This window comes from Rhipicephalus sanguineus, chromosome 10 (assembly GCF_013339695.2).
Source record: "Rhipicephalus sanguineus isolate Rsan-2018 chromosome 10, BIME_Rsan_1.4, whole genome shotgun sequence".
NCBI classification, from domain to species: Eukaryota; Metazoa; Arthropoda; class Arachnida; order Ixodida; family Ixodidae; genus Rhipicephalus; species Rhipicephalus sanguineus.
The window spans coordinates 30221383-30233987 of record NC_051185.1 but is presented as its reverse complement, the minus strand read 5'-3'; the positions used below and the strand labels follow the sequence as shown (position 1 = coordinate 30233987).

The following is a 12605-nucleotide window of genomic DNA, read 5'->3' as shown; positions in this document are numbered from 1 at the left end:
GTCGCTGCTACGCGGTCCCAACAAATCCGGATCGAGCTTGGGGCAGATGTCAGTCAAATCGCGATCTGAGGCCCCGATCTCGATGCGTAGATCGAGGTCGCCTTGATCCCGATCGGGCGTGATCGCGACTGAAAGTGACCGTGTAGCAGCACCTGATCTGGACCTAGCCTAATTCCGATCGGCCCGAACTGCGATCGAAAACGCGCGACACGCTTATTTCGTGGAAGAGGTACAAAGCTAGAAGAGGAAAAGCTCGCATGCGACACTCACCGATTTAATCCAGAGACCGAGGCCAACGGTGGACGCTGGTCAACTCCCCGACCGGACGCCACTTTCGCGTATATGCTGGTGGCGGACACCTGACGTCAGCACCTTTAGACGAGAAGAAAGAAAGAAAAAAAATAAGAAAGATGTCCCTGTTTTTCACAGGTCGCTTTCAATATTTATTGCTACCCACGAGTTTGTCAACGCCAGTACAAAAGCAGTAAGCGCGTCCAAATGGCTTTTTTGCGGTACAAAGCAAATACATCACGCTTGCGCAGTGCCGTCCCACTTAGAGGTTGCAGGCTTGTAACTCCACTACGAAAGCCACTCTAAGTTCGTGCGCAATCGAGCAATTTTTTATTGCTTTTTTTTTTCTCTATACTTGTTTTTGTCTCGCAGCGGCAGGATGTTAAAGAGAAAAGCCATTCGAGTAATTCGTCAATTAATCACTAGGTAAATGTTGTACACATCTCGGATTCATGAGTCAAGAAAGAAAGAAAGAAAGAAAGAAAGAAAGAAAGAAAGAAAGAAAGAAAGAAAGAAAGAAAGAAAGAAAGAAAGAAAGAAAGAAAGAAAGAAAGAAAGGAAAACGACCACACTGTCCGTGCTTCGACATGGGATCGTAAAATATAAGAGGCTCGGTGGCAGTTAACGCCGCCCTGTCGCAATGCTGCAGCTGCAGTAATTTCGAGCCGCCGCCTACGGCTTCCACCAGGTTGCCTTCGCGTAGGAGTCGGTCGTCGGTGATCTCCAATATAAGTTTCGACAGCAAAGGCGGCCGCTATGGTGCGCTTTGTTTACGAGCGCGTGTCCGGGCGTTCACACGTTCGAGTTAGTGCGACGACAAGAAGGCACGCGCGCGCACGTACACACAAAGGCCACGTGCACGCGCCAGGCATGTTATATACGCATCACTTCTTCATTCAGGTTTATCTTTGCGTGCTTTCATTGTTCGCGCCTGTTTCTTCTCGACACTTCGGTTGAGATAGTGGTAAACAGAAACGCTACGGCCATTTGTTCAAAGCGTTTTTTTTTTACTTTCTTAATTTTTCTTCTACGCGGTCGCTGACTTCCTCAACACCCACGTGCCTCTTCGAGGGTCATTCCATTTACTAGGTGTCATGACACTACGTGATACCGCGCACGCAAACCTAATATCCAAGCCAAGACGAGGAGGCCGGCTTGACTTGACTTATGGCACCCCCTGCTCCATGAGGTCACTGACTGCGGGTGAAGAAGACCACGCCCACTTTTACGGGCAGCAAAGCAAACGAGCGAGTCAACGTCACTTCCATTGCAGTTTTGACAGTGGAAGGTGTGCACGCGGTCACGTGGCCCAGGAGCACGAACTTGGAAACTATGGTAACTTGAACATCAACAGCTCGGGGTCACGAGACCTGAGTAGAAACGTCACGAGTGATGTCACACCACCGCAGTACAATGTGAATGAAAGGAAAAAAGGTACTGCCCCGGCACGGCAAAAGTGTCTGTACTTAGCCAGTGTAAGTGGTTGCCTCGTATCACTTGAGGGCAGTAACCTATACGACATGGCGCTTCGCGGTTGTCACTGTTTTGCCAGCATCACTTCCACGAGATCCTGGAACGCCAATGACGTGGCGCTCTGCCAGCGACGTCATGCGTGGCGTTTATGCTTCGGTCACGTGACCCTTAGCTGTCGAGGGGCGAACACACCCTCCCGTAACTATACGTCAAACATAATAGCATCCGGGGTTTTATACGCGCCAAAACCACGATCCGTAGTGGACGGCTCCGGAAATTTCCGCCACCTTGTGTTCTTTAACGTGCACTCACATCGTACAGCACACGACACGGGCCTCTAGCATTTCACCTCCACCGAATTGCGACCGCCGTAGCCGGGATCGAACCCGAGACCTTCGGTGTCAGCAGCCGAGCACCGTAACCACTGTACCCCCGCGGCGGACGAAACTATACGTCAGCGACTATAGAACAGCATTCTCAGCAAGAGGCAGCTCGGTGCAGTGACCGGCGACGTAAACAATCTCAGCGCGAAGTTGTAAACAACGCTACAGCGCCAGCCGGCGCAAGAGATGCGTGAAATACGAGACGCGAGCCGCGTAGTATGACAGGCGAGAAAGTGTTATGAATGGGGCGACGGCGAACAGCGCGCTGTTCAGTCACTGACAGGCCGTAAGTCGATACGTGAACGATGGCCGCGTGTAGGCGTCTTTTGATTGTGGCATCCGCTAACGCTCGAGAACCCGTAAAAGCGAATGAATTTATAAACGAACGAAAGTGAATGAAAAAGAATGAAACTGGACAACAGAGTTGCGCTTCCTGCCCCACGCAGAGTAGCATGTCAGCGATTTCTATACGACGGCTAAACACTCTGTATTTCGATAAAAGGTTATCTCTCTCTCCCCGCCACGATGGTCTAGTGGTTATGGTGTTCGACTGCTGACCTGAAGGTCGCGGGATCGAATCCCGGCCATGGCGGCTGCATTTCGATGGAGGCGAAATGCTTGAGGACCATGTGCTTAGATTTAGGTGCGCGTTAAAGAACACCCGATGGTCAAAATTTCCGGAGCCCTCAACTACGGCATCTCTCATAATCACATCGTGGTTTTGGGACGTTAAACCCAAAAAATTATTATCTCTCTCTCTCTTTCCAGAGTTACGTCTGGCAGTCCTTTTCTTTTTAATTCTTAATGCAATCAATTTTGTGGGATGCAAGCTGCGGTTTCCGAAGCAGTTGTTTTGAGATCATCCAAAGAACATTCTCAAGGCTGAATTGGGAAGGAAAAAAACATTAGTGAAGATGCACGTAGAAACTATATTATAAAACTACAATGAAGACAAAATATACAATAAAACCTTAAGAAATTTTGTTGTTGTTGTTGTTGTTGTTGTTACAAGATGTACAGTCTGTGCGGGATTGAAGGAATGTACTGATTCATATTAAAATTATCGGAAACAAATGGGCGCGGTGATCATATATTTTGCCCTGCGAAAATCCCCCGCGATTCTTCGGCGATAAGACACGGCGTCGCTTTGATAACCACCACTGTGGTTTCGTTCACGACATTCGACAGTGTAATTGCCTGCGATTTATGAACAAGCAGTGCGCGGTGACCGGTGAAGGACGAAAGGAGAACGGTGGGGTCCATGACTATACCGTAAATACTCGCACATTGTACCACGCTGTTTGTAGTTGGTGGCGGTGATGATGATGACGATTATTAATCTTTTTCCTGTAGGTGCCTTTAAAGGAGTTGCGTACGCTGGTTGCTGCGCGAGAGGGCAACCAAACGCAGTTACGTAAGCAATGACGATTCAAATCAAAGCGGTAACGCTATGCAACGCGAAAAAAAAAAAAAAAAAAAGATGACCCATTTTTAAGTCTGTTGGTCCTATTCCGCCAATTTCCCACAAGGTGGGAGTCCCACCAAGTACTTTGTCCAGCCGAGCACCAGGCCGGAAGTGCGCTTGTACCTATTTCACCAGCAGGTATCCGCCAGCAGCAATTCTCTGCCTCTCACAGCAGTCAGGAGTGGCGGATGCTCGACTACTTCACCAGGGCTGTGGTGGGTTAAGGCGCGCCCAGGGCCTTTACAGAAACATATTGCGCCACATTTCGCAATGAGTACCCGAGAATAACAGAGCACTAGGTCGGTGTACTCCTCTACCCCTTAGAAAAAAGCGGTGGGTTTCCGGTCGGCACTGGGAATCGAACCCGCTACCTATACTGCATCGGAAGCGGACGCTCAACCATGTATAGCCACCGCCGCGGTCATGTATACAGGCAGCCGCTCAGCCACGTAGCCAACGCCCCAGCCGACTGCGCGGCAAGAAAAGAATTTTTTCACGAGCTCGGAAACAAACGCACCATAGCCTCGAGTCCTTTCACGCACCAACGCCCCTTCTTATCGTCCCAGCTGCTCTTCTGACGCGCAACTTGGGTCAACGCTGACGCATTTCACAGTCCATTACTTCTCACGCGCCGCTTCGGAGTCCCGTCATTCTTTCGTCACCGCGTTTCTTTTTTTTTTTCTTTCTTTACTCAAACATTCTCGTCATACGAGGCAATCAGTTTCTCATTCCTGGTATGTGCATACATTTACTTTCACTTTCTTTCCGTAAGGCTGATTGCATAACACACTCCTTCACGACTCCTTTCTTTATTCCATTTCGATTCTTCCGCCAATATTTACGTACAGCATAAGTAATTGAGGAAAAACGAATTTTCTTTGCATGCAAGTGCGTACGACTGGTATTTAAGTGGCGACCAAGAAACAAACGCCAGGCCTGTGCAGAAAGCGCAGCAGAGTCACGGCATAATCTGTCGGAGCAGCCTTCATAGAGCCACCGCACAATCTCTTACTGCGCCTACTGCAATTACAGTCGCGAGGTGCCCACTACGTTATAAATCATTCCATTTTACGAACTAGCGAAGCACCCACTACGCGTTCCTAAAGCAATATGCGCACACGCGTAGCTGCGCATTTTGCAGTTGCTGTTGTGGTTGATGATAAGGGTGTTGAACAATTATGGCTGAGCACGTTTTATTGGGTGGGAAGCTTTAAATCACCCAACCGTGACGCAATTCGCTTGGTTGGACGCCTGTGGTGTGATTCTACTATTCTTCCATGCAATACTACAGCTGTTAACGATGAAAAAAAAATCCGTAAACAAGGGGTGGGTGCTCGATCCGACGTTTCGAGAAGTGGACTTGTCTTCTCCAAGGCTGCAAGTTCCAGCCTTGAAGAAGACAAGTCCACTTGTCGAAACGTCGGCTCGAGCACCCACCCCCTGTTCATGGATTTTTTTATCGCAACCTTCCCTCTTCCCCTTCCTGACGTTCTTTGGATTACATCTGTCAACACGTTTCCTCACCATACATGACGCCTCAATAGGATGTTAAAAAAAAATTGGTGAAGCTTGCACCAAGCCGCGCAAGGCATGACACTGCGACACTGGACCATTCTGTAGACCAATCTGGTTGCTTCTAGGTTGTTTCTAGGTCTCAGCTATGCGATGCAGGTTGCTTTTAGGTTGCTTCTGGGACGTTGGTAGGCTTTAGCTAGGTGATGCTAGGTTGTTTCTGCGTTGATTCTCAGCGCAGAGAGGTTCGAGTTAAACCACACACAGTCACAGACACGAGACACATGACCAAACTCCAGAGACAGAAACTCGCGCTGAAACCAAGCGTTCGCACCTCTCATAGATCTACGGGCACGTCGTCGTTGGCGGAGGTCTTTCGCCGCTTCGGGGTCTTCTCGCAGCCGCCGTTGCCTTTCCCGGTCCCTAGTGTTGGGCTAACTTTTGCCTTCTTCCTTTTTAGTGGACCAGTGGCGAGTAGTGGGATTTACCCAGTTTCTGTGGCACATACCCGTTTATGACGATGATAGTTTTCCGATAGGTCGCACAAATTTTCCTGGCCTATACCCGTTTGTCGGGCTAACTTTTACCTTCTTCCTTTTTAGTGGATCAGTGGCGATTAGTGGGGTTTACCCAACTTCTGTGTCACATACCTGACAGGCCACACTGGGCAGGTCATACAGGATCGGCTGCACAAATTACGGCTGCCCTAAACATATTGTATGTTTAAAGATCCAAGCACTGGCCTGGCTCTGTGGTAGAACACTTGCTTGCCACGCGAGAAAGCCTGGGTTCGCATTCACCGCGAACCCCGAATCTTTTTTTTTTTTCCTCAATGTGCGCGATAGCTGAACTGAAATATGACCTTCTTACAGGGCGCTTCACAAAATCTGCCGGCGATTCGAAACGATGTCGACACGCAAGAACCTTTCGGTAGAATGTTTCAAAAATCAATTTGGAACGTTGAGTATGACTTTATTAAATAACACACACAAAAAAAGCAAGCATCGCCTTCTAGCTATATGAGTTTCGCAGAAGCTGCCAGCCATTCGAAACGATCGCGGCGAACAGATTTCGCGGAAGTACGGCGCACGCGACCCAAGAATCACCCACACCGAAGGGCTCCCTGTTGACCAACATGTTCGCAGCGTTGTACGGCATACGCCTGATCGGAACTACGAAAGCGAAGTAATAATCAATGAACGACGTTTATTTCCGTCCCAGCCACCCCCTGGGCGAGATCTGATTGCGTGCGCCGCACGCACACGCAGCCACGCTAAGCGATCAATAAACGAAAAGAACGCGCATGGCCAGTATCGATGCGCCCGACGTGTCGTGAACAACGTTCCTGCAGAAAACGCATGTTTCGTGAGCCTGAAGCAACAGGGGTTGGATGGATGGATGCTATGAGCGTCCCCTTTATAACGGGGCGGTTACGCCGCGCAGGAAGTGACAAGAGAGAGAAAAATGTAATAATTTAGCGATTCCAGAAGTCGTCACAACTCTTTCGCAGATGCACAAGGATGCGCTGGCGCTTCTGTTTCGTCGTGGCTTTGGACGTATCCAAAACCGAAACAAAACCAAGGCAGTGAGTATTCGTTTGAAGCTATCGTTTTTTCATATTCACGCGTAATAAAGTGCATATCCGGCTTGCCATCGTTGCTGCCTTCGATGTAACGCTTGCATAAATCCATGTGGCGCTCGGCTGCTGACCCGAAAGTCGCGGGCTCGATCCCGACTGCGGCGGTCGCATTTCGATGACTGCCAAATGCTAGAGGTCACGTTAAAGAACACGACATGGTCGAAATTTCCGGAGCCCTCCACTACGGCGTTCTTCATAATGATATGGTGGTTTTGGCACGTACAACCCTACAAATTATTATCATACATCCATGTGCTTTGTTAAGTATCGCTTTGTGACCTCTTATGTAAAACTGTACGGGGCGACCGACGCCTCCACCAGAGCTCTCAGCCATTGTGTGCGTGCGTGCGTGTGTGTGTGTGTGTGTGTGTGTGTGTGTGTGTGTGTGTGTGTGTGTGTGTGTGTGTGTGTGTGTGTGTGTGTGTGTGTGTGTGTGTGTGTGTGCGTGTGTGCGTGCGTGCGTGCGTGCGTGCGTGCGTGCGTGCGTGCGTGCGTGTGTGTGCGTGCGTGCGTGCGTGTGTGTGTGTGTGTGTGTGTGTGTGTGTGTGTGTGTGTGTGTGTGTGTGTGTGCGTGCGTGCGTGCGTGCGTGCGTGCGTGCGTGCGTGCGTGCGTGCGCGCGTGCGTGCGCGCGCGCGCGCCCTATGTCAGTTTTACTGACATTAGAATGCGGCTCAACCGTTTTGTTCAATCCGTAATACCTTCGCTGACAGTGCAAGAAGAAATAAATGAAATTAATATCTCTCTCACACACACACTCTCTCTCTCTCTTTCTCTCCCTCTGACTCATAAGAGGTAAGCGAGCGAGGTTGATGACAGGTGCCGGGGTCATTGCTCCACACTAAAATTACGTCCTGGAGTATAGAGCTGCCCTCCAACATCTATTCAATCGGCGCCACAACACACACGCAAGTTATTTTTTTGTTTGTTTCAGCACCTCGATACGTCAGCGACCCCGTTATACACAACAGCGCCGTTCAACGTTTTGAGCCACTCCAGAGATTGAGACGAATCGAAGAGAACGGGCGCTCAAATAAAAAAATATGGGTAAAGAAACGAAGAGATGAACACAAGTGCGAAGACGTAACACTGTAGCGTAGAGGGTGTCGATCTATCGAGTGTTCTACAAGTTCAGCCTCGCCAGACACAGATAATAGCGTGCAGTGCGTGCCCCTGCACAACCCAGATCTTGCGGCACTCGTAACAATGACATGGTCGGGATGCTACTCAGACTACCGATCACTCGATTACTGCTATCTCTGATACGTCAAAAAAACCTTATATTTCGTTCCAGTGAGAGACGTGAAAACGCAGTTTTTGCAACGTACTAAATTTTAGTTCAGATGTCATGAAGCCGACGCACGACTTCCTTACGACGAGGCTCTTCAGGCGCTGACTCTGCGGGGTTGTTATCTGAAACGATGCACTCAACTATATCGAACAGGAGGACTGCCTGTCGAGACGAACGATAAGAGGCGAGAGAGAAGACCGTGGGAACGTCTCAGGTCGACGTATCTCAGGGATGCGCACCCTGCACAAGAAAGATAAGGAGCTACAGATAAAAAGAAAAGAAGGAAGACAGGCTCCTTGAAGGAAATGACTGTTGAAGTGATTAATTGGTTTCATTTTGTATGTCACTGCTGCCAGGGCCATTACATGCTGTGATACGAAGGGCACCTACACGAGACAAGCAGTGCAAGCAGGATATAAAACTTGAAAAAAAAAACTATCTGAGAATAAAAGCAGTACACAGTAGACATATTCGTTTACAGAAGGGCATAAAGAAGAAGACAACCTATCCGATGTAACAGTAATATTTTTAAGTTATGAATATGATACCTGCGGAGCTGTTACACAATTCATTACATGCATGGGAGGTAAGTGTAATATACATTGTATGCAGAAAAACTTTTGCGATTCATGACTAATCATGTCGAAGCGAAGCGCGAGGAAAACAGGACACAGTAAAGAACACGCAGGATAGGCGCTAACTAGGAACTACAGTTTAATGGAAAGAAAATCTGCATCTTATAATTGGCGATGACAACAGCGATCTGACATCACGTGAACGTCCTTGAAAAACAAAAAAAAAAAAGCCGAAGAAACCAAAAAATCATAACCACGACAGAATTAAACAATCTGTAACCACTTGCGTCAAAACCAGAAAACATGGGTTATCTGCAGAACTGCGAACCTAAGTTATCTCACATCTTTTTTTTTTTTTTGAAGGTAAGCGTAGTCCGCTTCTATTAGATGTATCGAAGGTTGGCTAACACACGTGTCTTCTTCCTGTTTTATCGAGGCAGCCTCAACCATTTCCCCTGCATTCTGGTGCTTGTGAGCGAACAAGACCTGCGTCGCCTCAAAAAGCGGCGAACATCCACTACAACTTTTGAAATGCATCGCCAAGTGTGTGTACGGCGTGCCTTTTCTGGTTGGTTTGTGGTCTTTTCTGGATGTTTTCTGGTTTTACGCAAGTGGTTACAGATTGTTTAATTCTGTTTTGGTTATGATTTTTTTTCAAGGACGTTCACGTGATGTCAGATCGGTGTTGTCATTGCCAACTATAAGATGCGGATTTTTTTCTTTCCATTAAACTGTAGTTCCTAGTTAGCGCCTGCCCTGTGTGTTCTTTACTGTGTCCTGTTTTCCTCGCGCTTCGCTTCGACATGAATCTATACCAACTCGTCCAGTACTCTACGTTACTTCAGTTCATGACTAATCAAGTGGAGAGTTGTACATCGATTGGTTGTTTACAAATTGATCGATCGTAGGAATAAAATAGAAGTGGTTGAACAAGCACACAAGGTGACACATCACAAAAGGGCATGTCGTGTTTTGTGATTGGATTTAAAGTAAATCGGAGTAGCACAGGAGCTAAGCAGACACCATGGTGCAAGGTAGTCGATTAAAGGGACACTAAAGGCAAATATTAAGTCGACGTTGATTGTTGAAATAGCGGTCCAGAAACCTTGTAGCGCTGCTTTTGTGCCAAGGAAGTGCTTATTTTGAAATAAAATCACGTTTTTAGTGGTCCGCATCGCATTAGCGCGCTTCAAATCTCCCGCCTGAAAATACGACTCTCATACGTCACTGCTGCCATGCCCAACGTTGCCCGCTTTTACTGCGCGGCCGCCGACACTAGTAGCAGCCGAGCGGAAGTAGCGGGACCCACAGTAGCAACAACGGCGCTGCGGCAAAGACTTGCTCGGATGGGCACGTTCAAAGCCGTCACCAAGTTGCGGTTGGTCTCGTAATCCTCAGTACGAAAGTGCAGCGAGCACACACGCAGAGGTTTTGACTGTTTAGCACACTGGCGCAATGGCATGACACTAGCCACTTCGAGCGTAAGGGTTCATTCCGCGGCACCCAGTGAAAATACACACCGGTTTCCTTGCTGCAGCACTGGCGTTGTGCACCATTCGGGCATCCGGCAATATCACACGCATGCGGCATTTTGTCGAACTTTCTGTCAGAGCGACCTTCACGAGCGCGCAAAACACGCACGGCAGTACGCGATCCCGAAACTACCACTGAGACGGGCGAGGCACAGCTCGGCGAAAACGGAACCTTTGAACCACGCGCGCCGTTCCCCATGGCAACGCCACGGAGGTTTTGTTTTCCATGAATGAAGCGGAAACGAACAAACAGCATTTTATTACGTCTTTTGATGCTCGGAATGTTCTTTTTTTACTGCTGCTAGTTTGATTACTAGTGATTTATTGTAGGCCGACTTCCCTACGTCATCGGGATCACTTCGAAAATGTCCCACTCGTGGCGCTCGTCATGTGATACATTTAGCTTAATTTCTCGGTAAGTAGGGCACTGCTGTTGATAATATTGCCGTTTTAGAAGTTGTCATACACTGGGCTTTCACTCTAACATAAATTGTTATTTGCCTTTAGTGTCCCTTTAAGCTTGGCCACCTGTTTTACTGGTATGTATGTTCGCGTTTCGCTCCCCATTAGAACGCGGTAGCAGCCGCTGGGAATCGAACCCACAACCTCGTACACGTGTGTTAGACAGTTTCGTTCACGTCAGTCATTCGTCGTTCGCTCAAAACTGGCTGGGCGGTGGTACGAATGAACGCAAGATTCCAAATAAACGTGCAAAATACGAGCATCCACCAATGTCGCAATAAAAACTCACACCATCTCCGGCTAAAGCGGACCATGAGGCGATGCGAAGCAGCGTTTCGGCATGTCGAGCCGCCGTTTCAGAGGGGGGAGGGGAGAGGGGGAGCGGAGAGGGAAGGTGGAGGGGAAAAGCTGAGAGGGGAAGTGGAGAGAGAAAAGGGGGAGAGGAGGTGTGGGGAGAGCGTTCGCGCATGCGCAGTAAGGGTGGTCACGCCGCACACCACCACGACCACCACCACCGGAATGAACTCCGCCATAAGATGCTTCGCATCTAATAATATAATAGTTGAAGGAAAGATGACTTTTAAGGGCTCGTTTTCTATGTTAGACATACTAATGAGAACTAACAGACAACAGTCTAACAGTCAACAGACTAACAGTCTGTTAGTTCTCATTAATATAATAGTCGGGGGCTTTACGTTCCAAAACCACGACATGATTACGAGAGACTCCATAGTGGAGGGCTCCAGACACGTCGACCACCTGGGGTTCTTTAACGTGCACCTAAACCTAAGCACACGCGCTTCTAGCACTTTGCCTCGAAAATGCGGCCGGAGATTCGATCCCGCGACCTTCGGGCCAGCAGTCAAGTACCATAGCACCGCCAGGGCGGATTGTCTACCGATGCCAAGAAACTAAAATCGTAAAATCAAACTTCGTTCACCTACTTCAGAGAAGCGAAACGTGCGTCGCTTAGACTTGCATAGCTCAAAATAAATAGCAGAACTAATCGGTCGGTGTTCTTGCCGGCTTGCTAAATAATTAGTTCGCGACTTATGCTGCGAATGAGGAGTCAGGCGAGGCTCCTTGGCCCCCGAGCAAAGGGAGCGAGTACAGTTATGGTGCCCGTATTTCTCCCCTCTGCCTTTCTTTCTTTCTTTCTTTCTTTCTTTCTTTCTTTCTTTCTTTCTTTCTCTTTCTTTCTTTCTTTCTTTCTTTCTTTCTTTCTTTTCTTTCTTGCTTGCTTGCTTACTAGCTTTTATTCTTTTCCCATCTTTCTTTCCTCCGAGTAAGTTGCTTTAACTTGATTTTTCTCCGGTTTTAAAGGAGTACTGACATGAGTTATAAAATTTTTCGGGTTATTGCTTTAAATGAAAGCACGGGTGTCGAGAACCCTAAAAAGAGTGTCGTGGTGCCTGGGGATGCATTGCATATATTTTTAATACCGCTTCTTTCAACCAGCAGTTTCGGTTTCGAGAGGGCGGCTTCATAGTGACGTGTCAAGTCTGCCCGTGACGTCACGGGCAGACTGCAACCCACGAAATATGCACCTTCTGTCCTTTGCTGTCAGTCGAACGTGGTTCATGATGTGTGAACTGTCATCCAGTGCCTCCGACAGCGATTTCTGTGATTTAGGCTGCATGCAGAACCCAGATTTCGCAAACCAAGTGAGTTGACTTGAAACGTCATAGGGCACTCCATGCGGTGAAGCTGCCTTGCAGATGCTGGGAGATGAAAACTTTAAAATCAAACTTAAATATTTATACGTGTTTCCCGGATGCGGTGTGGGGAGAGCGTTAACACTACATGCCAAGGAAACCAAAAACGTCCGTTTTGCTGCACTTCAAAATCGTGTCAGTACTCCTTTAATTAGCACAGCACCTTGCAGCCTAAGGCTTTGGGACCTCCTTCTGTATATTATGTTGCTCTGTGACATTTTCACGATTGAACGAATACAATTCTTCTTTTTCTTTTTCTTCTCCTTGTC

At 48.2% G+C, this 12605-nt stretch overlaps 1 long non-coding RNA gene across 1 annotated transcript in view; it reads right to left on the bottom strand.

Annotated features, from left to right (window-relative positions):
* Window positions 1–12605, bottom strand: part of LOC119407326 (uncharacterized) — a 261752-nt gene that overhangs the window by 178327 nt on the left and 70820 nt on the right. The window contains exon 2 of the long non-coding RNA XR_005186677.2: window positions 271–372. This is a non-coding gene — a long non-coding RNA (uncharacterized LOC119407326). The remainder of the gene's footprint in view (window positions 1–270; window positions 373–12605) is intronic.